Source organism: Ambystoma mexicanum, chromosome 13 (genome assembly GCF_040938575.1).
Source record: "Ambystoma mexicanum isolate Mex_15411 chromosome 13, UKY_AmexF1_1, whole genome shotgun sequence".
Classification (NCBI taxonomy): domain Eukaryota; kingdom Metazoa; phylum Chordata; class Amphibia; order Caudata; family Ambystomatidae; genus Ambystoma; species Ambystoma mexicanum.
In genome coordinates, this window is record NC_090938.1 from 95,954,271 (window position 1) to 95,977,895 (window position 23,625).

Here is a 23,625-nt window from a genome sequence, read left to right on the forward strand (position 1 = left end):
GGATGAGGTGAGTAGTTGGATGTCCAACAATCAACTCCAATTGAATGCAGTCAAAACGGGGTTGATTTAATTTGGACCTAAACATCTTCTACTAGCGACCAAGAGACTACCCACTCCAACAGTGCTAAGGACAAATATGAAATTCGTCTCTAAGGTCAAGAATTTAGGCTGCATTTGGCAGGAAGATCTGGGCACCGAACGCCAAGTTGGAGTAAAGGTTCAGGCGGCGCACTATGTTTTGAGGCTCCTTCGACGGGTATTACCTTACATCCCCAGGCAGGATCATAATGTTGTGGTAGGCGCCTTGACCAATGCACACTTGGACTACCGTAACATCCAGTTGCTCGGCATCCCGCTTAAACAAATGCAAAGACTTCAAAAAGCTCAGAATGCAGCAGTAAGAACTATCTTTGGCCTAGGCAGAACTGCGCATGTCTCGCCATTGTGGCGTGCTCTGCACTGTCTGGCAGTAGACGACCGGATTAGATTCAAGGTCTTATTTTCAAGTGCATCAATGCTCTTGCCCCAGCATACTTAAGAGATCTGATTCAACCGTACCAGTCTCTTAGATATCTACGATCTAATGATCGGCATCTTCTGGTCATCTCTTGCTCTGCGCTCTGCGTATACCTCAAGTGGAGACAGAAGATTTGCCGTTTTCAGCCTGAAACTATGGAACTCGATTCCATTGGGAAAAAAAATCAAAATCAAATAGAGTCCAAGAGTGTCCGTTTCTTCTGATATTCCAAAAATGAATCCATAAATGGGGACGGCCCTCTCCTTTTAAAGGTAACACTCCACAGGCAATTGGTCCAAAGCAAGCCTGCAATAAAAGATTCAATCCTTGCTGTTGTAACAAGTGACCCTTGCCTTATGACATCACAACAGAAACCTTGTCTGCAGGAAATGGAGGGACAGGAAAGGGAAGAGAGCCTTAACAGAAATCAAGATGTGGGAGCCGGTGATCAGCACCATGGTGTGAGGCTCGCATTGTTATGCCAGTGCTGCCTCTGAAGCGCCATTTCCAGGAGAGCTCCTGGGGGCGTTTATAAGCCCTGTGGAAAGGGGTTACCATTCATGCAGGCGAATCAAAGGGGCGGCATCCTGGCTGTTCCTCCACATAGCAGCTGTGGAGACAGTCAGCCTAGACATTAATGAACATCAGTCCCCTCACAGCTGGCTCTCCTCACAGAGCTGACACTGGTGATATCAAATTGCTGTAGCTGTATAATTTTGTATCCTTCGTAGTCACCATGCGATAACAAGGCATGGCTTATATTTAAAGATTTACAACTGGCTACGGCATGCAATTATTACAATTTAAACCAGAGCTGCAAAAGATTAAAACGCCATCTATTCCTGCAGAAACGTTGTGCTCCAGCAGCAGTCGGAAATGAACATGTGTGCTTCGAGCCTGCTCTCTGCACTGCAGAGCTGGTTCTTTAGATGTCAGGAGACTGGTAAGAGGAATGGCACATGTGTACTATACTTTTGGCAAAGAGCATATATGAAAGGGGGCTTAATCTGAAGACCTCCCTTTCGGAAAAAGAACAGCCTACGTCCTTTTATTTCCACCTGAGCCGCAGAGCACAGCCACCATTCCAACATGGTGCATCACCCAGCATGGGAGGAGAAGCCACACAGATCGCTAGTACTGTGGAGCAGCTGCGCGCAACAGCAGTGAAGCAAGAAGGAAGAACACCAGTGGTAGTTCAAAAAAAGGTCCGTGAAGCAGTGCTGGCATTGGGACGGATCTTCCCAGTACAGGGATCTGGCAAAAAACGTCTTCCCGGATCTTAAAAATCCATTAATAAGGTTGTGTTTGTTCTGAAGGCTTGAAACGGTGCTGAAGACGGGTTGGATCCTTCATCGACCATGCCACAAGACCACTTGAACGAATAAGCCATCTTCTTAGGATTGAACTCTGCAGGAAAAATGTTAACATATATTTTTACGTTTAAAAGGTGGGCATCGTTTATAGTTAGCCGGCAGCATTATGGCAAACGCTTCTCTCTTGGTTTGTTTTCCAGGTTTTCATGATTCGACGTTTGAGCAGCAAAAGTCTATGTGAGTGGGTGAGAAAAACCGCCCCCCCCTCACTGTTGGGACCCCACAGTAAACAATGTTAGTGTCTACCACTGGTGTACACCACACACAGCAGCAGCGCACTCACAGCAAACTCACTTGGGGAGTCCCGTAGGGAGAGCGGAAACAGCACCAATCAAAGCAGGAAAAAGCAGCAGACGACAACACAAAAGACACGATTCTTTTATTCAACATATTTTCCAGCCAGCGGCGGATGAATAATCCAATCGGAGAATCGGAAACATCTGTAGTTTTCATCACATTTTGGAGTTGAGGATAAGGCGCAGTATTCAGTTTGCAATGTTTTATGTTAATCCATCGCTGTGCCAATATTCAAAGTGGAACGTGCTCCCCAGGGCAACATTTGCACGTTATGGTTCCTCCTGCCAGCCCGATAAAGGATGCCCCATCAAGCGGGCTTGGTAATGCGCTCCCGGGGATGGGCCCATCTAATGAATCCGGCGCAACGAGGCGCGGGGAAGCGGGATGCGCCCATTACACCGCAGTGGCGTTCTCCATCATCCAAGGGTGATCTCCATTAGTGCTCAGCCGCGTACCCCGGGGCGGAGGCGGGAATCCATCAATGTGCCCGGCGATCAATGCGCCGGGCGATCAATGTGCCCGCACCACTTTGCTTACCTGACTCTCGCAGTAGGAGGCCCAGGCCAGCCAACGTCCCAGCACCCGTGAGCACCATATTGATCCAGGCATCTTTTATTTATTTATTTATGTGTGTGTTTACTTATATAAAGGGAAGAAGAATGCTCTTTGGATCACACAAGAACGTACAATAGATGAGAAATCAGATTTGAGGAGAAGCTGCGAGCTTCTTTTGATGGGGCGAGTTCGAGGGAAAATCTGGTTCTCGAGGGGAGGGAATGGAATCATTGCACTTATCTATATTGTCTCTGCATTAATGGACGCCCTCCCTTAAAGAACTGAGATGTGGCTGCCACAAAAGAGATTCAGCAGATAAACCGAGCCACGCTCTTGCAGATATGTGGATAAACCGAGCCACGCTCTTGCAGATATGTGGATAAACTGAACCACGCTCTTGCAGATATGTGGATAAACTGAACCACGCTCGTGCAAGTATGTGACTAAACCGAGCCACGCTCTTGCATATATGTGGATAAACCGAGCCACGCTCTTGGATATATGTGGATAAACCGAGCCACGCTATTGCAGATATGTGGAAAACCACGCTCTTGCAGATATGTGGATAAACCAAGCCACACTCTTGCAGATACGTGGATAAAGTGAACCACGCTCTTGCAGATATGTGACTAAACCGAACCACGCTCTTGCATATAAGTGGATAAACTGAGCCACACTCTTGCAGATATGTGAATAAATTGAACCACGCTCTTGCAGCTATTTGGATAAACCGAGCCATGCTCTTGCAGATATGTGGATAAACCGAGCCACACTCTTGCAGATATGTGGATAAACTGAATCATGCTCTTGCAGATATGTGAATAAACTGAGCCACGCTCTTGCAGATATGTGGATAAACCGAGCCACGCTCTTGTAGATATGTGGATAAACTGAACCACGCTCTTGTAGATATGTGGATAAACTGAACCACGCTCTTGCAGATATGTGGATAAACCGAGCCACGCTTTTGGATATATGTGGATAAACCGAGCCATGCTCTTGCATATATGTGGATAAACCGAGCCACAATCTTGCAGATATGTGGATAAAGTTAACCACGCTCTTGCAGATATGTGACTAAACCGAGCCACGCTCTTGCATATATGTGACTAAACGGAGCCACGCTCTTGCATATATGTGGATAAACCGAGCCACGTTCTTTGATATGTGGAGAGCCACGCTCTTGCTGATATGTCGATAAACCGAGCCACGCTCTTGCTGATATGTTGACAAACCGAACCACGCTCTTGCATGTATGTGGATAAACCGAGCCACACTCTTACAGATATGTGGAGAGCGATGCTCTTGCACATATGTGGATAAACCGAGCCACGCTCTTGCAGATATGTGGATAAACTGAAGAACGCTCTTGCATATAAGTGGATAAACCGAACCACGCTCTTGCATTTATGTGAATAAACCGAGCCACACTCTTGCAGATATGTGGAGAGCGATGCTCTTGCAGATATGTGGATAAACCGAGCCACGCTCTTGCAGATATGTGGATAAACCGAAGCACGCTCTTGCATATATGTGGATGAACTGAACCCGCTCTTGCAGATATGTGAATAAACTGAGCCAAGCTCTTGCATATATGTGGATAAACTGAGCCATGCTCTTGCAGATATGTGGAGAGCCACGCTCTTGCAGATATGTGGATAAACTGAGCCACGCTCTTGCAGATATGTGGAGAGCCACACTCTTGCAGATTTGTGGATAAACCGAGCCACGCACTTGCAGATGTGGATGTTACGATCCGCGCAGTACCGCCCACCTCCCAGCGCAGCACAACACCACCCACCTCCCAGCGCAGCGCAACACCGCCCATCTCTCAGCGACATCTTACCTACGGCAGTGGCCTTGGCCGAGTGCCCCCCTTCAGAGGCCATGGTGCCGGGCTCCCCGGAAGAGGAAGGCGGCGCGTGACAGCTTGGAGACTGTGGCCGCGATGGCGCTGGGGTGGATTGAGCCTCACCACCCCGGCGTCCTGGTCACCTAGGCAACGCCCACGTGTTGCCGTAGGAGCGGCCCGCTCGTCCAATCATGTTGCTGCTCCCCGGTTGCGAGGGTCACGTGATACGCTGCGTCGCTCACGTGACCCGAACACCGGTTTAAAAGAACGCGGAAGCTGAGTCTCCGCGCTTCTCAGCTGTTTCCGGCGATTCGAGTGGCGTTGTGTTGGATCTTGGAACTCTGGTTTTTTGAACTCTGGCTTCTGATTATTTCTGGACTGTCTTTGCCTGCTCCTTGGATTTGGTTGCTTGAACTATTGCCTACACGGATTTTGGAACTCTCTGGCGTGAATCATTGGACCTGCTTACGGATTACGGACTTGGCTTTTGGAACTTTCAAAGATTGTATCTCTTGGATTTTGGACCCGGTTTTTCTTGGGACACTACTTGGAACTGCCTTGGAAACTCCCTGACTCAAGGGTGTTTTGGTTGGACTTCGGCTCAGCACCACGTACAGCCCCTAAATGTGGGGGTCCTGAACGCCTACCTTCCCGGCTGTCTTCCCGTCCTGGTTACCCTTCCTGATTGGTAGGTCCCACTCCATTGTCTTGATTATTGATTATTCTCATATTCTGTACCGTGTACTTACACTCACCTGCTTTTTCCTTTGCAGTACCTGGTGCCCGTATTCACGACCCTTTTCTCCTTCGCTGGAGCTTGGGAGACGGAGGTACCCATAGACATCGCAGAGGTTCGTTGTAACAGACTTAGAAGCCATCTCTGCTTTGGCTATGGATGCCGCCGCCGGGGACCTGGTAGCTGCTCTGGTACAAGCTATCACGGTTCTCAGAGCTGACATGTCTGCTGCCACGGCAGCTATTCATCAGCGGCTAGACACCATACAAAGCGAACGTCATGCACTCCCCCCTGATCCGGAATTCGGGGACAATATTCCCCAGATGATCCCACCAGCTCCTGCTCCGAATTCTACCCCGGTCTATGTTCCAACACCGTTTCCTTTGGCCCCCCCCGAAAAGTTTCATGGAGACCCCAGTAAATTCCGTACATTTATTAATCAATGTAAACTCCATTTCTTGTGCCGCCCTTTAGCCTTTCCCGATTCCACAACGAAGGCAGCATTCACGCTCTCACACCTGGGAGGCATAGCAGCCGCCTGGGCCAACCCACTGTTAGAAACAAACAGTCCCGTATTATACGATTTCGATTTGTTAATCACGGAAATGACAAGAGTGTTTGAAACTAGGCACAAAGCACAAACCCGGGACTTAGAATTACTAGAATTGGTTCAGGGTAAGAGTTCATTAGTGGATTACATTACTCGCTTTAATCAATTATCAGTAGAGACGGCATGGCCGGAAAACAAAAAGGCTGTGGTGTTTTATCGTGGCCTAAATGAGGCAATGAAGGATGCACTGGCAGTAGTTCCTTCCCTGCCAGCTCAATATCCCGAACTCGTGGATCTGACACTTCAGGTCGATGCTCGAAGGGCTGAGAGAAGAGTTGAGGCTAAAAGACCCGTTCCCTTTTCAAATCCCAATACCAGCGATTCTCCTCCTGAACCTATGCAAATAGGTGGGGTACGTAGTCCCATTACGGCTACCGAAAGGGAACGCCGTCGGACCTCCAACGCATGTTTTTACTGCGGGTTGAATGGACATTATGTCCGGGAATGTCCTCGACGTCCTAAACCTAAGGCGGAGGATTTTCGGAAAGCCCGTCCCTAAATGAGGGGGTTCGGACGGGTCCTCCCTTTTCTTCCTCCTCGCCTGCAACATTTGCGGGACCCATGCATATTCAGGCCCTTCTCTTTTTCCCTGGCAGCACTCCCCATCAGGTGTGCTTGGCAATCGATTCAGGAGCCACGGGGAACTACATTGACATCGCCCTCACTGCCTCGCTTAACTTACCCATCCTAAACAAACGACGACCGGAACCTGTGCAAGCCGTTGATGGTTCATCACTCATTTCGGGCCCCATTAAGCAACAGACAGCTCTTTTAACCCTGGTCATCCACGAAAAACACAAAGAAACCTTGTCATTTGATCTTATCACGACACCACAGTACGGTCTCATCTTGGGTCTTCCGTGGTTGCGAACCCACAACCCTATCATTGATTGGACCCAGAGTAAAGTGTTCTTCGAATCCCCCTACTGTCAAGATCATTGTTTGGTATACCCAGAATCGGTGACCTCTCCTTCCCAAGTGCTGGGTGCTTTGGCTCACTTGCAGCTCACGGATGTGCAGGATATGGAGTCAGATCCTCCTAACCATGTCATAGGAGTCACCGCTTCTGGCATACCTGCAGAATATAGGGATTACCTGGACGTTTTTGATAAAGGAAAGGCTGAAGAACTCCCGCCCCACAGACCTTATGATTGCCCCATCGACCTCATCTCGGAGGCCGCAATTCCTTGTGGTCGGATCTATTCCTTGTCACCCACGGAAGATCAGGCTCTCAAGGACTACTTACAGACCGCCTTAAGAATAGGCCACATTCGGCCATCACAGTCCCCTGCTGCCAGTCCTATCTTTTTCGTTCCTAAGAGGGAAGGGGATCTACGTCCTTGTGTAGACTACTGCCGTCTCAACCAAATCACCATTAAGAATCGTTACCCGATTCCGTTAATAAACCCCCTTTTAGACAATCTTACTCACGCGGTACTGTTTACCAAGCTCGACCTCAGGGGGGCCTACAATCTTATCCGAATTAGAAAAGGGGACGAGTGGAAAACCGCTTTTTGCACCCGACATGGACTCTATGAATACACGGTTATGCCTTTCGGACTCTGCAATGCCCCGGCGACATTTCAGAGATTCATAAATGACATCTTCCATGATATCCTAGATATATTCGTCATAGTCTATCTAGACGACATTCTGATATACTCCTCTTCTTTTTCTTTACACGTAACTCACGTTAGAGAGGTACTCCATAGACTCAGGACCAACGCCTTATTCGCCAAACCTGAAAAATGCCTCTTTCATGTCTCCGAAGTGGATTTCTTGGGGTTTCACATCACTCCTAAAGGCCTTTCCATGAATGCCACCAAGGTTGATGTTGTCTTGAAATGGCCTGTACCCACGACACTCAAGGCTTTGCAATCGTTTCTCGGGTTCGCAAATTTCTATAGGAGATTTATTGCGGGGTTTTCCTCCATAGCTGCACCACTTACCCGCCTGACCAGCCCTCGAGAACCATACACTTGGGCGAAAGCACAGGATCTGGCCTTCGAGACATTAAAGGCAGCCTTCACTTCCGCACCCATTCTGCAACACCCAAACCCGGAGCTGCCTTTTATAGTGGAGGCAGACGCCTCGTCATTCGCATTAGGTGCGGTGTTGTCGCAAAATTGTCCCATCTCGGGGTTATTACACCCCATTGCCTATCACTCCCGCAAGTTCACCGCTACCGAACTACATTACACTGTAACCGAAAAAGAGTTGCTCGCTGTCAAAGACGCATTTCAGGTTTGGAGACACCATCTGTTGGGAGCAAAAAACCAAATTGTTGTTTATTCTGACCATCGCAGCCTGCAAGATCTGGCGAACCTGAAATGCGTAAACAGTCGACAAGTCCGTTGGCACCTGTTTTTCTCCGCCTATGACTTTGTCATACGACACCGTCCTGGCATTGGTCATGGTAAAGCAGATGCTCTCTCACGCCTACAAGGTGGAGAGTCTCTTCCTGTGTTCCCTGAACACATCTTAGAAAAAAATCATGTCATCTGTCTATGTACCCCTTCAATCGACCTAGTCAGTGCCATTCGCACTTGGGCTTCTACGCACTCCGATGAAATGAGTGACTGGGATTTAGATTATCGTGAAGGGTTACCCTTCATGCAAGGCCTCTTGTTTCTCCCCACCACGGACACACGCATTCAGGCTCTCGAATGGTCTCATGACGCCCCAGTCAACGGACATCCGGGACAACAAAAGACCCTCACACTATTAAGGAGATGGTGTTGGTGGCCGTCCATGCGTCGAGATGTAACCAACTATGTCCTAAACTGTCCAATTTGTGCTCAGTGTAAAAATACTAGAGGACGCCCGTTGGGTCTGCTTCAACCATTGCCCATTCCTCCCCGTCCCTGGCACACTGTAACCATGGATTTTATAACTGACCTGCCGAGGATCCAGGGTCATGATACCATCTGGGTTGTGGTGGATACATTTACCAAAATGGCACGTTTCGTTCCATGCACCGGCATCCCATCAGCACCAACACTAGCCAGATTGTTTTTCCAATCGGTATTCTGTCTCTTCGGATTACCTTCAGTGATCATTTCCGCTAGGGGCTCCCAATTCACCTCTAGGTTTTGGCGGTCCCTCACTCGCCTCTTGGGAATTGATGCTCGTTTCTCGTCTTCATATCACCCCGAGACTGATGGCCAGACCGAACGCTGTAACCAGACACTAGAACAGTATCTCCGCTGCCTTTCTCTCCAACATCAATATACCTGGTTCCAAGTTTTGCACCTTGCGGAATTCGCATATAACAACGCACCTCATTCTGCCACTGGTTTCTCTCCGTTTTATTCCATGTATGGGCAACATCCCCGAGTCTTTCCCATTCCTGACTTCTCCAATACATTAACTCCCGCGGCTGCTGACTGCATTAGGGATCTGAAAAGCGTACATGCTCAGACCCTGGTGCATTTAAAGGACGCCCAGACTGCCATGTGCCGCGCGGCCAATAGACATCGTGCCCCGAGCCCTTGTTACTCGGTTGGGGATAAGGAGTGGTTGTCCACCCGTCACCTACGGATACCTGGTTGCCGTAAGCTCCTTCCCCGTTTTGTTGGCCCGTACCGTATTTCGAGGGTCATTAACCAAGTGGCCTTTTGTCTAACCATTCCTTCATCTTGGCGCATTCACCCGGTGTTTCATACCTCCCTGTTGAAACCTTGCCGGCCCCTCACGAGACCACTACTACCGCCGGCTCCTCTGGTGCAAGGGTCCTCCGATGAATATGAGGTGAAGGACATATTGGGTTCGCGCCTTCGTAATGGGATCTTGTACTACCTGATTGATTGGGCTGGCTTCGGCCCGGAAGAGAGGTCTTGGGAGCCTGCGTCTCATGTTCATGCCCCCCTGCTTGTATCACGATTCCATCGAGAGCATCCGTCCTGCCCACGTGGTCGTGGGCCTTTGGGTGGGGGTTCTGTTACGATCCGCGCAGTACCGCCCACCTCCCAGCGCAGCACAACACCACCCACCTCCCAGCGCAGCGCAACACTGCCCATCTCTCAGCGACATCTTACCTACGGCGGTGGCCTTGGCCGAGTGCCCCCCTTCAGAGGCCATGGTGCCGGGCTCCCCGGAAGAGGAAGGCGGCGCGTGACAGCTTGGAGACTGTGGCCGCGATGGTGCTGGGGTGGATTGAGCCTCACCACCCCGGCGTCCTGGTCACCTAGGCAACGCCCACGTGTTGCCGTAGGAGCGGCCCGCTCGTCCAATCATGTTGCTGCTCCCCGGTTGCGAGGGTCACGTGATACGCTGCGTCGCTCACGTGACCCGAACACCGGTTTAAAAGAACGCGGAGGCTGAGTCTCCGCGCTTCTCAGCTGTTTCCGGCGATTCGAGTGGCGTTGTGTTGGATCTTGGAACTCTGGTTTTTTGAACTCTGGCTTCTGATTATTTCTGGACTGTCTTTGCCTGCTCCTTGGATTTGGTTGCTTGAACTATTGCCTACACGGATTTTGGAACTCTCTGGCGTGAATCATTGGACCTGCTTACGGATTACGGACTTGGCTTTTGGAACTTTCAAAGATTGTATCTCTTGGATTTTGGACCCGGTTTTTCTTGGGACACTACTTGGAACTGCCTTGGAAACTCCCTGACTCAAGGGTGTTTTGGTTGGACTTCGGCTCAGCACCACGTACAGCCCCTAAATGTGGGGGTCCTGAACGCCTACCTTCGCGGCTGTCTTCCCGTCCTGGTTACCCTTCCTGATTGGTAGGTCCCACTCCATTATCTTGATTATTGATTATTCTCATATTCTGTACCGTGTACTTACACTCACCTGCTTTTTCCTTTGCAGTACCTGGTGCCCGTATTCACGACCCTTTTCTCCTTCGCTGGAGCTTGGGAGACGGAGGTACCCATAGACATCGCAGAGGTTCGTTGTAACAGTGGATAAACTAAGCCAAGCTCTTGCAGATATGTGAATAAATTGAACCAAGCTCTTGCAGCTATTTGGATAAACCGAGCCATGCTCTTGCAGATATGTGGATAAACCGAGCCACACTCTTGCAGATATGTGGATAAACTGAACCATGCTCTTGCAGCTATGTGAATAAACTGAGCCACGTTCTTGCATATATGTGGATAAACCAAGCCACACTCTTGCATATATGTGGATAAACCGAGCCACGCTCTTGCAGATATGTGGAGAGCCATGCTCTTGCAGATATGTTGATAAACTGAGCCACGCTCTTGCAGATATGTCGATAAACCGAACCACGCTGTTGCATATATGTGGATAAACTGAGCCACGCTCTTGCAGATATGTGGAGAGCCACGCTCTTGTAGATATGTGGATAAACCAAGCCACACTCTTGCAGATATGTGGATAAACCGAACCATGCTCTTGCAGACATGTGAATAAATTTAACCACGCTCTTGCAGCTATGTGGATAAACCGAACCACGCTCTTGCAGATATGTGAATAAACTGAACCACACTCTTGCATATGTGGATAAACCGAGCCACGCTCTTGCAGATATGTGGATAAACGGAACCACGCTCTTGCAGATGTGTATAAACCGAGCCACGCTCTTGCAGATATGTGGATAAACTGAACCATGCTCTTGCAGATATGTGGATAAAACAGTTTGCAATTGGGTTTTGTAGGGTAACTCGTGAACAAAAATCCAATATATGCAAGTCACCAACAGTGCACAGGAGCATTTCTCCAACACATTTCCACAATGCCTTTTCCCACAATATGTGCCAGTATAAAACATTTTCACACTGGCTGTGCTCATACATTTCAATGCTGACTCCACCATTATACCTTATTATTCCCATATAAGAACATACTCATGTTTTCTTTGTGCATAATGCCAGTAATGATACGTTATACATGATACATGTCCATGTTTGTTCTTCTAATATATGGCAGTATCCCCACATAAGAACATATTCCGGTTGGCGTTACCATTAAAAATGCATGCCAAAGTAAGAAAACATGTCCACCATGCTGTACTAAAATGCCAGTCGAGCTACACAATAACACTTATCATGCTTGCTTTATCAGATATGCTGAATACAAAATGTCATGCCTCAGTAAGAAATGGCTGGACTGGTTGTATAAAAAATGGCAGTCTTGTTTCGTAATAACACTTATGACACTTGCTTTATCAAAGATGCCCAATACAAAATGTTAATCCACAGAAAGAAAAATATCACTGATCATGCTTTGCTTGATTTATCAAAGCTGCCCAATATAAAATGTCATACCACAATAAGAAATGGCTAGACTGGCTGCATTAAAATGCAAGTCTAGCTGCATATTAACACTTATCATGCTTGCTTTATCAACCATGAGCAGTAAAAAATGCCATGCCTGCTCCATGGTGTGCCAGCACCTTGCAGTCAGACATGATGACATTAATCATGAATGTGATTATGTGTGATTGCGAGGCACCGGGTGGGGGCAGGGGGCAGATGCTTGTCAGGAGCTAGGGATCAATCATAGCATTTTTTATTGGGCATAGATGCCAAGGAAAAATTGCCATGCCCGCCACCCTGGGGCCCCGAGTGCCTCACAGGCACCCATAAATTGTGTGCAAGTGAGGTGCTGGCGGCCCAGTCATGGTCTTTTTACTGGACATCTATCACATTAATAAATTGCATTCCTTCCCTCATTTCCCTCCAGCGCCTCACATGCACAGATGATCAATTGTGTATACATGCGAGGCGCTGGGGAGCTTAGGGGTCAGGCTTGACAATGCATGTGAGGTTTTAGTTATCCCAGCGTACTGGGCTGGCATTCTTTACTAGGCATACCCAGGAAAAAATGTGATGCCTGTCCCGTGGGCCCCAGTGCCTCACATGCACACCATCAATGCGGTTATGTGTGTATGCCAGGCACTGGGGGTCCAGAGGGCGGGGATGGCATTTTATACTGGGCATCTATCATAGATGTCCAGTACAGAAATACCATGCCTGTCCCCTGGGCCACACAGCGCCAAACACACACTCACGCACACACTCACACAAAGTGATTATGTGTGTATGCAAGGCCCTGGGTGGCCAGGAGGCAAGTATGGTATTTTTTACTCGACATCCATCATAGATGTCCAGTACAAAAATACCATCCCTGTCCACTGGGCTCCACAGAGTGAGACAGAGCTGGTTTTGGCCGGTGGGGAGGGGGGTTGTGCAACAAAGGCATTTTTAAAATGCCTTTTTTGTACAAACCTCCTATCCCCACTCGCCAAACTCATCTCAGACCAGCACAAACACACACACATACACACACACACACACACTCACACACACACCATACACACAGCAAGCACTTTCTGTCTCATTCACAGTCAAGAGCAACCATCATGCACTCACTCATAACACAAGCATAAGTGCATCCATAGACATATTTAAATAAGTAAATGAACATAAAAACACACATTTACACAACATACACACAGCATGCACTCTCTGTCTCATTCACACAAGCACCCATCATGCACTCTCTCATAACACAACCATACATACATCCGTACACACAGTTAAATAATAAATAAACATACAAACACACAGATTTACACAACATACACATAGCAAACACTCTGTTCCATTCACATGAACATCCAACATGCACTTGCTCATAACACAAGCATACACGCATCCATAAACATATTTGAAATAATAAATCAATGAACATAAAAACACACACATTTACACTACATGCACACAGCAATCACGCTTTCATGCACACCAGCATCCACCATCGTACTTTGATTCACCTAATAACCCAAGCATGCACGCATCCATACACATAATTTAAATTAAAAAACCAGAACATAAACAAATGTACCTTCTGCCTCGGGTCTTTCCTCACCAGGTCTCAGACCCCTGCTAGCATGAACAGGAGGCTTCCTGGTTTCTGCTCATGCATAGAGGGGCCTGAGCGTGGGTGATGAGACGCCCCACTCCAGCCTGCTCTATCTGTATGTGCGAGGACGCACAGGAGTGCCCCCTTGCACATACAGACATGCAGTTCCCCAGCCAGCATTTCCAATTAGCCATGCGAGGCTGGGGAAGCAAACACCCCCAGCTTTGCATGGTTCATTGAGCTTGCACGGCTGGGGAACTTTACCTGTTAAAGGGAAACATTGTTTCCCTTTGACAGTTAAGAGCACTCACTCAGCTGAAATAAACAGCTGAGGGAGTGCCTGTATTTCACTGGACTGGGTCCTCCATAATGGGTGATAGAGGGCCAAGATGGATCTGCGTGATTTTTCTGTTGCGGAAAAGTCAGCGACAGAAAAGTTTGCATGAGAAATGTGCGAACCACAAAAGGTTTACACATTTCCCATGCAAACACGCATTAAAACCCCTACAAACCCACACCCCCACCCACAACACATCCAACCCACACCCCCAGCCACACCCTTAACACACCCCCACCCACACCTACAACATACCCAAACCCTGCTTACCTTTCCTTCACGCTGTCTCCCTGCGGTACCAGTTCCGTTTCACTTCCGCGATCGGGAATCGGTGCCGCTGGGTCCTGTTCTTTTTTTTCTGAAGGTGCAGGGGTTTTCCCCGCAGCCCCCGATCACAGGGTTTTTCAGGGGACACCCCCACAGCCCCCTTTTTCTTTTCTTTTTGCAGGTGGCTGGGGTGTTGTCCCCCGCAGCCCTCGCTCACTGTAGTGACCAGGGTGTTGCGGGGGACAAACCCCTTGCCCCAAGTCTGACCCCACCGACATACCCAAGCACACACCACGAAAAGTTCGGAATTTTGGTAGTCCAAACTTTTCGTGGTGTTTGTTTTAGGTCTTTTGGTGGGGTCAGACTTTTTTATACAGTAAAAACGTACAATACCGCCAAGACCCGGTGGGTCGATGCCCCCTCGCCCATTATGGACACGCTGCCCCTGCGAATAAATGTACCATTCGGTGCCTTTATAGTGAACAAGGGGAAAAGGGGTTGCGGGGGTGTCCCCCACACCCTTGTCACTATAATGGCATCGGGGGTTGCGGGGGTGTCCCCTGCTCCTGATTAAATAAAGTAAAAAATATATAAAGAGGACCCCAGGCGCCACTTCCCATCCACGTAAGTGAAGGGAACCGGCGTTGCAGAGGGATGGAGACGACGGCACACAACAAGGTGTGGCGCGAACAGGTAAGTAAGAGGGCGAAGGGGAGCGGGTCGCCGGAAATGTCTGTGAGAGAAAAAAGCAAAAGGCATTTGCATTCAAATAACTTTCTGTTTTTTCTCCCTCGGTCATTTTGCATTTGAATATTTCATGGCCATCCCTCCCACCTCATCCCCAACTCCCACACTCCAAGCAGTCGCAGGCGCAGGTTGCATTTATACTTGTGACCGATGTGTGATTGTGCCAATGATGGACTTAGTGGAAACACCTGTGCAGGCTTTTTAGTCTTGACGTCTAATTGGCTGCATGCACTAAGCCCTACCCATGTGCAGCCACCAGTATTTGGGGCATATTTGGTGGCCAGTGGCTCCACGGGTGAAGGCTTTAAAGAGTTGGCTACCACTTTGGAATCAGATGGCCCTGTCATGTGGACTCCCCCATGGTCTCGGCAGGATAGCTCAGGGGCAACGTGCCCGCCTTAGACGCAAGATGATGCCGAGCAACACAGGTTCCATCCCTGGGTCTGCGCTTAAACACCTCTGGGTATAACCAATTCCAATTCCTCCATGGTCCTCCTCTGCCAGAGGTGTGGTAGTGTTCTCTTTCCTGGGTCTGCTCCTGCCGCCTTCTCTGTATTCAAGCATGCTGTAAAGCAGATCGGAACTCAGGACCGAGGTACTTCCGACCTGCACCCAACAACACCACAGGTTCTGCACCTGCTTCTCCTGCCGTCCCACTAACGACCCCCACTTCCTCTGGTGATGCAAAGCGAGGCCAGCAATACTGACAGAAGTGTGCAATGTAAGTCCACTTTACCTTGCACTGCGTCTACCCTTGCTATGTCTTGATATCTTTCTGTTCTATATCTGGGGGGTAGTTAGGCCACTGAAAGAAGGCTCTCAGGGAATGGGAGGCAGCTGATCTGCAGGTAGGAGAGTGGGGGCAGGGTGTCAGAGAGAACACCCAGAGAAGACGAGATAGCGGAGGGAGAACACCAGAAGGCTATAGTTAACATAAGGACTGCTATAGAGAGCTGACATTTTGTAGAATAGTGTGAAACTATCATAGTTAAGACGTAGATCAGCAGCATCTATATATGTTACGGTCTTAAAATGATGAAGAAGAAAGGGTGGAGCTAAAAGCTGCAATCCCAGACATCAAAATCCTACATGTATAACTATTTTCGGATGTTTGAGCATGTGTACAGCCATCTAAACCTTGAAAGCCTGTATGGGGATGGAGTTGCAACCATTCTATCCTAGCCTTCAAAACCTACATGTTTATGTTAGGGTGTTGTGAAAAAGAAAATGAGCTCCAAGCCCAGTGGCCATTTGGCACTTTCTTGTTGAAACATACAACTCTTTTACCAGAGACATATTTCTCAAATATGAAGATTGGCAATCCCTTTTTATGTTCCCAAAATGCTCTTTGATTTTATGCAAAACAGTCTGGAAATCTCATTGGTGCTTCTGAAAGAGTGCAATAGGTGTGTAAAAGACTGTCCATCTTGGAAGAACATCCTGCCATCAGAGACATTTGTCATGGTTATTCTATTTCTTGAAAATGTTCCTTAGCCGGAGAAACTCTAAGGTGGGTCATGAAGATATGATATGATATGGCATTTATAACGCGCCTATAAACAAGTGCTTCAAGGCGCGACCACAAGGTTCAGAAACAGCTGGAGTGGCTTTAGAAAATGCATACACAACAAAGCAACCCTTTTAGAGTGAGATATAGAGGCGACTGTCATAGAGTGAGATATCGAGTGAGATATAGAGGCGCAGAAAGAGAGAAAGAGAGCAAGAGAGAGAGCACTATCTAGGTGTATGTTGCTAGCCAGGGGCTTCTTCAGCCTTAGTGGTGGACACTGTAAGTTGCAGTTTGGGAGAAGGAGTGCCTCGTACACAAGGCTACTCTGGCAATGCGTTGGTTGTGTTCAGTTGTGATGGTAAACCCTGGATATTGTGATTTTTGGCTGGATGACCGGTAGGGGCTTTGCCTTTGAAACATATGACTTGGTTTGTTGGCGGACCCCTTTCCTTTGGGTAACATTATGGTGAAGGGGTGAAAAAGTAGTTTCCAGCGTGGTCCATGAGAGGTCCCTTAGTTCTTTCTTCAAGACGATGAGGCTGGGACACGCTTGATTCTTGGAGCGCAGCCTGAGTAGGATGGCTTTCAGGAGGCAAATAGGACATCCAATCGCAGGTAGGGGTGATGGCGTAACGCAGAATTGGCTAGAATGTGCCCCTCTCGAACGGTTCTGCATTAATGCCCCTGATGATGTGGATGGGCACAGCTACCAAACACCATAAACTTTGTTTTTAAGGTTTTATATCATGAAGTGATAGCGCAGTGACCCGCGTAGATACATCAGGCCTCTACGGGTAGCACCGCACAGGTATGGATTTGTAAAACTCAAGTCGATTCTGACCCATCTTCGGTAAGGACTGAGAATAAACTGAAGAGAAATGATTTACAAAATGGTTCAGTAGAATTTATTTCATTTATTTATTGCATTTGTTATAAGCCCAAACCCGAAGGTATCACGGCGTAGGTTACTTGAAAGCTTGGCGGTTACAGATTACGATACAGAATAGGAAATACACTTACGTTCAAATATGTTGTGCACAATATGGGAGGCGCCGACCTAGAAGGAAAGTCGAGAACATACTCGTAGAATAGCCGCTTGCGCACCCCCACCCATCAGCCATTTCTTGCTTCCATATTTTGGCTTATGCCAGCTCTCCTGGTCACACTTTTAGAGAAGCGTCTCCGTGTGGATCAATGTAAAGATTAACTCTGGAAGGTCTTTGCAAATTGAATCAATGTAGGAGTGAGGTTGGATGGATGAATGTGTGAATGGAGGTTAACGATGAACAGTTATATTGCTTTTGTAGATCAATAGATCAAATCCCTGAGGTCTGTAAGTGTGCCTAAAGATATTGGAACACAAATGGATGGAAAGATAGCTCAACAGCAGCAGATGCAACAGACATCAGAGTCTGACCAAACCTTGAAATGATATGGATAACTGACTGATTTCTCTGGGACCACATGGTCTGCCTAGAGCAGGCATCTAAAACATTTGGCTCTCCTGTTGTTTTGCGCTACAACTCCCATCAGTGCAAGCCATCAAAGTCGATGCGGAGGGGATCTTGGCATATGTAGTCCAAATCAACTGGCGACCCCGGCCTAGAGTAATGCTTCTGTTGTAATCCTCTACCAATATTTCAATAGATTTTGATGGCTTGAATACATTGCTCCTGAAAACGAATTAAGAACGCCTCGGAATCAGAGTCCAGTTGCCAAGCTGAATAATTTGCTGTACCTTCACAGACTGTCTCATATCTGGCAGGACCTGGTATGTGTGTGGATTTTGTTCAATATTTACTAGACAGCGCTCCTGCGGCATGCAGTAGCTACCTCTGCAGGAGTCTGTCCTGATACATTCTGGTTTCACCATCACCGTCTTGTGGCCAATGCCGGATTTTACGTTTATGGACTTCATTGATTCACGGTGCGTCACCCTTTCTCATGGTGCCCCTGAATCATGCTGTTCCCATCTTCATCTTGTATCCTGGCTTGCAACATTATGTGTTACTACTGACTTCTGCAATTGTATTCGTTCTCCCTTCTTGCTTCTCCACTCTTTTTGACTGCTTACTCTCTGTTATCCAAAATAATGCCATAAGGGCAGCTCTCAATAAACCTAGACGGTCCCATATTTCTAACGTCAGAGCTGATCTACGTTGGCTCCCGGTTAAACAAAGAATTGCCCTGAAAACACTAGCCTTGACTCACAAATGCTTGGACAACAATGCCCCACTTTACCTCTCCTGTCGTCTTACAATCCACACTTCCTCTCAACCCATTAGATCAGCTCAAACTCACAGCCTCATCCTGCCTAGATTTAAACTCCAAAAAGCAGGTGGTGTGAGCTTCCCTGTCCTAGCCTCAAAACTCTGGAACTCACTGCCTACCTCCATCAGAACTGAGCCTTCGTTCCCAACTTTCAAGAACATTACCAAATCTTGGCTGTTCACGCAGAACCTATGAAACTCCTTCACTTAAGATTTGCTACTGACTTGTAATACATCTTACCTGGGTACATACGTTATATTGTACATGTATTATAACTTGTAAATTGTAATTTGTGTATATTATATATACTGTAACCTGTATCCAAGATTATGCGCCCGGTTGCCCATGGGCCTGGCTGCGCTTTATAAATAAACTAAACTTTAAACTTCAAACTATCCCTTTCTCCCTTGTCCTATCTCCTCCCTTCCTCCCCTTACTTTCTTCTATGCCCTTACTCTATCAGTAATTGTCCCTGGACCTAGTATGATAGCAACGTTGTCTGTCTCCTCCCCCTCCTCTTACTTGTTTCCCTCCAACCCCCTCCAGCACTATCTGAAATGTCGTCAAGCCCAGCACGATAGTCGCTTGTTTTGTTCCTCCCCTCCCTTTCTGCACCCGTCTGCGTAAACTTTTTGTTTTTCTCTGGCTCTACCAGAAATGTCGTCAGGCCTAGTACAGTAGTGACCTGTCCGTTTCCATTTCCTTCCCACTCTCCCCTTCCCGTCCTTATCTATGTCTTAGCTCTTGCACTATCTGAAATGACACCAGGCCGAGTACGATAGTTAATTTCACATCCTTACTGTTCATGGCCTATAAGAATGTCATTGTATTTTCCCTGGTTCCATCCCTTGCCTTGAAGCGCTTTGAAACACATTGTGTATAGGCACTATATAAATAAATTATCATATCATTATTACGGAGCTTGTAGTTGAGGCACTTGTGATTTAGAAGCTTAAACCAAATGGCTGTACATTGTTTAAGAATTACAGGAAATTAAAAGTTTTAACAGGATACAAAAGTCTTTTGGAAAGGAATTGCAACCTTGGGTTTATGACCCTATGCATTAGCCAGTGGGTGGTTTTGAAGCTGGGAATCAGCTTAGTGACAAGTGCAGTTTGGCATATTAAAAGTACATGGGATAAAATTGCCCTAGTGCAAAGAAGATACATGTTCTCTACATTTTTTGCACCAGGGCTAAGTGTGCTCTAGTGCTAAATACGGAAAAGTATTAGCACTAGGGCAAACCTTTCCTTGATGCAAAAATTCATGAAAAATGTATCTTTTTAGGACTAGGGCAATTTTAGCCATGGTGCTTTTAATATGCCAAACCGAACTTGTTGAAGTGCAATGGTTTTTATATGTGTCCCAGTGTATTTAAAAATATGGCAAACTTTGCTCTAGTGATAATTCTGTGCAAACATTCCACTTGCACCAGTGCAACGTTTCTGTAATCTGGCCCCATATGTGCATGTGTTCAGTTTACTGTAGCCTCAATTTCATCCATGACTCCTTGTAAAGCTGTGATTTCAACGTTTATGTTTTTCCATTAAAAGGGGAAAGGAAATTGTTGTTTGTAGACAGGTTGTGTTGTTTTTGGGGGGTTGTGAGTGCGGGGTTGGGAGCGGCCTACCTAGTTATTGCTTGTTATTATAATTTGTTATTAATTTGCTTCATTTATAATTTTGAATCCCTGGTAGGATTTTGTAGAGGGGGCAGAGAGGGGACGCAGGGACATGGCAATTTTGCCCCTGTGATATGATATGATATGGCATTTGTAGCGCGCCTATACACAAGTGTTTCAAGGTGCGACGATGCAGGGAAGGGGGAACAGATGGAAAACAGGCAACGTGACATTGAGATTGTGCAAGTTCAGGGGTGGGGAGGGAAAAAGGGCCAGGGGAAGGGGGAGATGGGCAGTGCTGTACATGGGATCAAAACAATAACAAGAAGTACGGCCAGTAGGTGGCAGGTGCAAGAGTAAGTGCAGACAGCAGGTGTCCAAAAGTGCAGGTAGGGGACTGTAGGGTTACAAATACAGACCCAACTGCAAGGGTTGCCGGGAAGCAGTGCGGGTGTGCAACTGGGCGGACAGGGACCTGGGCCCAAAATCAGAGGGTAGGCAGGTGGCCAGTACAGTATCAGCCAGGAAATCAGCAGGGGAGGGGAAGAGAGAAGGCAGAATCAAAGAGGAAGGTTTTGAGGTGCTTCCGGAACCAGAGATGGTTCTCCTCAAGTTTCAGACAGGCAGGGAGGCTGTTCCAGAGGGGGGGCCCCAGATGAAGAGAGAGATCTTCCACCAACTCGTTGCTTGGAGAAGCGACTGACCTGAGGGAGTTGGAGGTGGAGAAGCGAAGAACTTCAGTAGGAAGGTATTTATGAAGATAGAGTTGGAAGTATTGAGGACATAGGCCCCAGAAGGCCTTGTGGGCAATGCACAGGGTCTTGAACTTAATCCTTGCAGTCACTGGGAGCCGGTGCAGAGATTTCAGTGCTGGAGAGATACGATCCCTTGGCTGGAGGCCAAGGACAAGTCTTGCAGTCCTGTTCTGGATGAGTTGCAGATGGCGGAGAGTAGAGGTAGGCAGATTTAAAAAGAGGCTGTTACAGTAGTCCAGCCTAGAGAGAACCAGAGCTCTGGACACAGTGAGCTTCTGGGGGAAGGAAAAGAAAGGAAGAATACTTATGAGGAGGTGCAGTTGGTAGTTCGACTTCTTAGAGGCGTCAGCTATGTGAGGAGAAAAGGAGAGTGTGGAGTCGAAGATGACCCCAAGGTTCTTAGCCTCACATGTGGGAGCAGGAAGATGGCCAAGGGTGGGCTGCCAGAGAGTGACAGGAAAGGAGGGAGCAAGTGTACCGATGAGGAGAATCTCAGTCTTACTGGCGTTAAGTCAGACATTTTTGGCGGTACACCACTCCCGGATAGCAGACAGACAGTCAGAGATGAGAGAAGGAGAAGAGGTGGCAGAGGGGAGCCTGAAAACGAGATTAGTGTCATCTGCATAGCACTGAAAGTTGAAGCAGATAACAGCCAGGGAGTGAGGTTAGACCCCTGGGGAACACCACAGCTAGAGAGCGAGATAGGGGATGTGCAGTGTAATTTAGCATCAATATTTGCAATGACCGGGTGGTGCAAATATCCTCCACAATGACCCACCACTCTAGCACTGTATGCGAGGCAGGTCACTGCTTCTTCTGGCCACACTGCATCAGTGCAAGGCCAGGCAAACACATTGATTCTGTTTAATCATTAGATCATCTTATATTTGATGGCAAAGCAGTACTTGCATAGTTCACCTTAGAACTCCCACAAATAAGGCACAGTGAGATCAAATAAATTGGCCAGGAGCACACACTTGAGTTAAGTGGTGGAGTTTGACTTTATTATAATGTGTTTTCTTTTCAAGTCATTTAAGTAAACAAATGTATGAACCTCTTTAGAACTTTTTAAAGTAAAAGGAGTATAATTGTAAGTCACTAAGAACTATCACAGCAAGTTGATTAGACATTTCTGTAAACACAGCAGTTACCCAGGGTCAAATGCTTCCAGAAGGCCCAATCATATTGCGCTTTGAAACACAATAAACTTGAGCTTTGAAACACAATAAACTTGATGTGATATGATATTTTATTTGTATCGCGCTCGTACACAAGTGTTTCAGAGCGCGACAAGGCAAGGGAGGGGAACAGGGGAGAACAAAACAACGATCTTACTAGGCCCAGTGACATTGAGAACGTGCAAGTGCATGGGAAAGGAGAAAAAGTGCATGGAAGGGGGAGAGTGGAAAGTGCGCAGCAGAGGAGAAACAGATACATAATAATAAATACCATAGATATTGGAGCAATAAACAGGGGTAGTGCAGCCAGCAAGTGGCAAGTGCTGTGATTACGACAGCAAAACTGGGTAAGTCTGATAAGTGCATAAAAAGAAGAAAATGGGGGGTGGGGGACTTTAGGGGTACAGATACAGTCCCCAATGCAAGGGATGGGCGGGAGGCAGTGCAGAAGGGTGGCAGCATGAGCAGATGCCTGGGCCCAGGGGCAGAGGGTGGCCAGGTGCACAGTGCCAAGAGAGACCAGATCAGCAAGGGAGAGGGGGAGCAAAGGCAGATGCAAAAAGGAAGGTCTTGAGGTGCTTCCAGAACCGGAGATGGATCTCCTCAAGTTTTAGAGAGGCAGGGAGGCTGTTCCAGAGGGAGGCCCCAGCCAAAGAAAGAGATCTACCCCAGCTCATTTCTTTGAAAAACGACTGACCCTGAGGGAGTTAGAGGTAGAGGAGCGAAGAGCTCGAGAGGGGAGGTATTTGAGGAGGGATAGCTGAAGGCATTTTGGACCCAGGCCCCAGAAAGCCTTGTGGACAATGCAGAGGGTTTTAAATTTAATCAGCGCATCCACTGGGAGCCAATGGAGAGATTTCAGAGCTGGAGAAATATGATCCGAGGGCTTGAGGCCAAGGACAAGTCTCGCAGTCCTGTTCTAGATTAGTTGCAGAGGGCGAAGAGTAGAGGCAGGTAGATTTAGAAAGAAGCTGTTACAATAGTCCAACCTAGAGAGAACCAGAGCTTGGGAGACAGTGAGCTTCTGGGGGAAGGAGAGGAAAGGAACAATACCTCTGAGGAGGTGCAGTAGGAAGTTTGACTTTTTAGAGACCTCAGAGATGTGTGCGGAGAAGGAAAGTGTGGAGTCAAAGATGCCTCTGAGGTTCTTAGCCTCACAGGT